This window comes from Lissotriton helveticus, chromosome 7, assembly GCF_964261635.1.
Source record: "Lissotriton helveticus chromosome 7, aLisHel1.1, whole genome shotgun sequence".
Taxonomy (NCBI): Eukaryota; Metazoa; Chordata; class Amphibia; order Caudata; family Salamandridae; genus Lissotriton; species Lissotriton helveticus.
Window position 1 is genome coordinate 53,393,570 of NC_136068.1, and position 6,000 is coordinate 53,399,569.

A 6,000-nucleotide genomic window follows, 5' to 3' on the forward strand; every position below is an offset into this window, starting at 1 on the left:
TGATGGTTATGATTGGCTTGATGGTTGAATTTTACAAATTGCCAATGAAGCTTTCTCTTGTTCTGTTTCTTTCACAACTGAGGAACATCTCCCAGACATTTCTGCTTTTCTCATTATGGCTAATACATCATCTAATGGCGCATCGCCATTCACCCACATATGATCTTGTAAAGTAGAATTATTGTTGTGCATAACTAATTGATCACGTATCAACTCGTCGTGCAAATCTCTAAAATTACAATCGATAGCTAATTTCTTCAAGTCATCGATCCATTCATCAACTGTTTCTTGCTTCGTCTGTTTTCTTTGAAAGAACTTATGTCTAGTCACCCCAATACATACTTTTGGTGCAAAGTATCTGTCCATGTCTTTAATACAATTTTCAAAAATATCCAAATTCGAATCCTCAATTTTGCTCATACGTGAATGAGTTTTTAATCCAATTTGCCCCAAAGAATGTAATAAAATTATTTTCTTTTGTTCTAGCTTCATCTTCTTCCCTTCATCAATTGCTTCAATATAGTTAATAAAGTATTCCTTCCATTCAATCCATTTAATGCCCGGCTGGGTACCAGTAGCCCAAAATGGCTCAGGAGCACTTATAGTAAAATGTTGTAGCGCCATCTCACACTCCTTACTTATACTAGTGTCTCCTTTTTCCATATAATTATAGTCTTCCTTAAATGAATTTACAATTGACCTTTTATTTGTAAATTATTAACACCCCCCGACAATCTCACCTGTATTTCTTCCAAAGTGCTCGATTTCCTTAATTACCGTTAAAAACGCATCGATATAAAATTGGCGATTCTAGAGTCTGAAAGATGCTTACTCCTAACTTTGCGCTGCTCCGGTGAATTCCAAAAGCAACATCCAAGATGGTCGATGCGTAAGGTCACGCTGCATGACCGTGCGTAATTACCTCACGTCCTCTGATCCTTTCCGGCGTTCTGAGTGGAACACTTCCGTAAGATCTCCCCTCGTGCACAGCCTCTGCCGAATCTACACCGCTGCTCGAAAGATGCAGCCGACGGGAGACTTAACTGACAACGTGCTCGCAATAGATCAAGGTCTTACCGTGAGGTATGATTAAATTAAAGCTCCAAAATCTCCGCAACCTTCTTAACGAGATGTCGATGTTCCGATAAGCAAATTTCCTTCTTTTCGCCAAATAAAACGGTAATGCAAAAGCAATTCCATTTTTTTCTCAAAATTCAATTAAAAAAAATAGTCAATATAAATATGGGTCCAAATCCGACGTCGCCAATTGTAAAGATGGTCCAAGCTGTAGTTAGATGAATAGCTTTATTTAAGCAAAGTAATATAAATACAGGTGAGTGCCAGGGAGCAGCTGCAATGAAGGACTGCTCCAGTATAACTGACCCTCAGCACAAAAGATGCAAGAGCATACATTCTAACTAGCATCATATGCATTCTAACTAGAACCTGAGCACGAGCCTTAAAGGCATACAGTATAAACAACACAACACTGGGGAATTTCTTACCCTCTTATATGAGATTGTGCTGCATTCTTCATTTTTCCGTGAACTATTAAAACCTGGTGGTTCTGATTCTGTGTGTAGCGAAGGCGAGACTTGGGGTACACAGAGGAGCATAGCGCATAAATACTTGCTGGGTTGCCATGCACTTTATAAATCTTGTATTATAATAACAATAATAATATTAATACTTGAATAATAATTTCCAGGTGTCACACTATAGCTAGATAACTATCCATCATAACTCACTAAAAATAATAAAGTGTGCAAAGCTGAATAATGCCCTTCTCTGAAAGTTCACTTACATGCCCTGTGCAAGCCAGGGCAAATCAAACTCATATTAAAAATACTGCATTCATAAGCTCATAGGGGCTGTTGCCCACTCCCTTTTTTGGTACTTCCATGTAGGCAAATAAAAGGCATGAGAAAAGGCATTCCTCTTCTGAAAGGGTTTCTCAGACAACCTCATAATTATACCTTTTCGTATCTTGTTGCATTTCTCCAAAGCTGTTTGGTTTGAGGGTAATAAGGAGTGGTGAACTTGTAAGTCTGACCACACTCACCCCCCATAGCCTTCAAGTACACAGACATGAAGTTTGTTTCCATATCTGAGATTACCTATTTGGGGAACCCTAATCTGGTAAATATACCAAGTAGGGACTTGGCCACCAGAGGCTCAGTTACTATTATTAGAGGTATGGCTTCAGGGAACCTCTACCACACCAAAATGGACCTTTTTCCTAAAGCAGTTTGAGGGTCCAAGGAACTGACAATGTTAATCAAGAAATTGACTAGTCTAGGTACAGTACCTATTGCTTGTCCTCTACGCCATGAGGCGCTTTGCCTGCATGAGCAATCCTACATGTAGGGTCTCGGGGACTCTGCTCACCAGTGACTCAGTGAGGCCTAGTGACAGGCTGTGGGGTCCTCTACTGCAGTAATTTGTCTTAGTTGGAGGCCTTAGAATGTCAAGGGTCCCCTATTTAAGTGATCATGATATGATCATCCCATGGCATCTATATCAACATTGGTAGAGTGGTAGCCCCCACAAGACTTCAAAATGGAAAGCATTCAGTGAGCACCACTCCTCTCTCTTCCAAGACCAGCTCTCCACTAACTGTTCCTAGTGAATATAGAATGTTCCATACTCAGAAAGCTGATCAGACAACAGCAGCACCTGATAGGCATCATGAATCACGAATCACATTAGGCCACAGTTATGATCACTGGAATTATGCAGTTCTGCACAACTATGGATTTGCTGCATTTCCAGATTGTAATATAAATTGTTTCTAACTCAAATAGATCAAAAGTTACTAACAACATGGCTACACATGTTTGCTACATAGTAAAGGGTGGCTCCGCGCCCAAGGCGACTGACGCTGGAATCTGGGGATCACGGTTCGATCCCCGGTGGCAGATTAGCCCAGCACCATGTGACTCTGGGCAATAACTTGCTTAATCTTCCAGATGGCCCCCAGCTCTTGGATACCCTTACGGGTGATTGTTCGCGCTTTACAAATGTGGATTATTATTATTATTATAGGCATCATGAATCACGAATCACATTAGGCCACAGTTATGATCACTGGAATTATGCAATATTGCACAACTATGGATTTGCTGCATTTCCAGATTTTAATATAACTTGTTTCTAACTCAAATAGATCAAAAGTTATTACCAACATGGCTACACATGTTTGCTGCATAGTAAAAGGTCCTTCACAAAGGTTGACTGGTCACTTGTCAATTGCTTATTGCTGTATTTTGTTATTAAACTGGTACTAAAGAGTTGAAACCTTTCTCCAGACAATGTTAAAATGTATAAAAAGGCAAAATAATTAAGTATTACTATCACACAATGTGATGTAGTAGGCTGCACCATTTCTTGCCATATAATTTAGTCAACTTTGCCACATAATGTGGTCCTCCCCTGTTGCATAATTCTAGTGACTTGGCCATAGTGTCAGCTAGACCTCCAGCGAGGTCACTTTCCATGTGCTGTCCAGAACACAGCACTTGCTGTAGTCACAAAGCTCCCTGTATGCACACTCACCCTTTTTTGATGTGAAAGAGAACCTACACTAGCATAAACCTGCTCACTGTTTACTAAAATTAGTAGCAACACAATGATCTGCATATTGCTGGGTGCAAACTGGGGTGGTGTAGTGAGCAAAAACACTGATTGATTTAAGCTCATACCTCTGTACTGGGGTGAGTGTTTTGACATTGTTCAGAATACTGTACTAGGGATAGTAGATGGATTTTGCCCCACCTCAAAAGCTGGCACCAGGTATAAATATTGGACCTCCAAAACCACTCTTCAGTATACTCCTGGACCTGTGGACATTACAGAAGTGCTGCCTTGCACCCCAGAGGACCTGCTGCTTGAGTACTGTCTTGTGCTCTGAGTAGGAAGACTGGGCCTGCTCCCTTCTTGCCAGGCTAACCTGAGTGACTCCAAGTGCCAGTTGGCTGACCTTCTGTCATAGCTACAGGGACACAACAAGCTCCAGAGGCCTTCCTGCAATTACCCAAGCTGACCTGCTGCACTGACCTGCCTAGACCTGCATGATCCCTGTTGGCCTCTGCTGGAGTGAGTTCTTAATCCCCAAGAGGTGTCTTCCTATGTCCTGGTACCTTGGCTGGATTCAGATGAGCTCCTTCTGTGAAAGAGGTGAAATCCTTAAGTTGAGGGCTCTTTGCGACTGCGAACTGGCCTGTTCCCACTGCGACTTTGTCGCCTGCGATGACTGCCAACGCAAATCTCCTGTGAGCCAGACTCTTTGTGCTATAGTGACCTCCAGCGATGACCAGCAACGTGGGATATGCATTTCGTGCTATAGCAATGACAGCCAACGGTGACTGCCAACGTAAAGCTCCAGCAATAAACATCTGCAATGCCTAGCATTATCTTTGGAGCCTCCTCTACCGCAAGCAGAACTCTTGCCATCAGATTTTGAGAAGGCAACATTATTGGGGCTGATTAAGCTGGTCTTGATATGTGACCCACACTCGATCGTGATCAGCCTGAACTTGTGAGTTTTACCTGGTTTAGCACATCCAGATAACCATGAGTGGCGCATTGTGCTTTTAGATGCAATGTCTACATAAAACATTGAATTTGCTTATTTCCGGTTCTACAGATTGTAGTTCTGTCATTCTCGTATCATTTTACATATTAAAATCTGCTCTATGTTTCTAAATTGGGTTGGGATTTTTCTAGCAATATGTTTTCACTCTATTCTATTACTGTTTGTGTGATGCATAAATACTTTACACTTTGCCTCTAAGTGCAGTCTCACTGCTTTGCCACAGGTTCATTTAGTGATGTTTGTGGTTCATCATGACAGGATTGTGGTTGTTGCCTGAGTGGGGCTTCCACCTCCTAGCGATCTCCACCAATAACACAGAGTGTTGCATGGCTGCTGGAAAACAGCGATGCAACACTTTTCGTGAACAAACCGAACCGGTACAAAAGGTGGTGGTGATGGACGGAGCGTCTGAACCAATCAAACACTCACACCCAGTCAACAGATCTGGGTTTAATCCATCACCGCTCTTTAGCCCACTCTGCCACCCCAGTTCAGACATGGCCATATGCAAATCAGTCTGACCCTGTGCCTCATGGGAACAGTCCAGCCCGAACTGCCAAGCCATGCCTTCCCTGGACCAGAAACAAGCTTCTTAGGACCGGTTTCTGGCATTGCAGCCGTCTTGAGCCAGGCTTGCTTGAATCCAGTGAATTTAATAACAACAAGGGACCCCAAAATTAGTCAGCAGGGACCATGGGGAGCATACTTTTTCAACAACAACAGCGGTCCCCAACATTAAGGAATTTCACATGAATAAAATATAGACAGAGTCAATCTATACTTTCAAAAAAGACATGTCCAGCCGGACAGAGGTCTTTCAGAGATTTTACTCAAGATTTATGTATTGAAATCACATAAAGATACCATCCAACAATCAACCAAAGTGGACCACAAGCCTGTGTCCAGTACTAACAGAGCAAGTACAAGAGGTGATGTAGACAGCAGAGAAGGGCTTTGTAAGGCGGAACAACGTTACTCTATAAACAGTACAATTGTACAGAGTATAACGGTCATGCACTGGACATTTCAGTAGTAATCACAGTTAGGTTCACGTGCATTAAGGTCGACGGCGTTTCGGACCCCTATAAAATATCAGGGACCATCATCAGGACAAATACAATGAAAAGCCTTAGGTTAATTAAGCCTCTAAATGCCGGGTCGCCTCGTTAGATAGGGGCTGGCTCCTCGGGCATAAGAATACCACGCGATCACCCAGAATCGGGTTGCGGCGGCCGCGGAGAAAATAAGGAAATGATTCAGGCCGACTAACCCGGTATCCTGGCAAGCCGACGGACTTTATTTTCTCCGCGGCCTCCCCACCCCGGGCTCTGTCCTTGGTCCTGCTGCGTGGCAGGGTGCCCGGGACGGGGTCCGGAGGGACCGGGGAGGCGTCCCATGCACCTCCG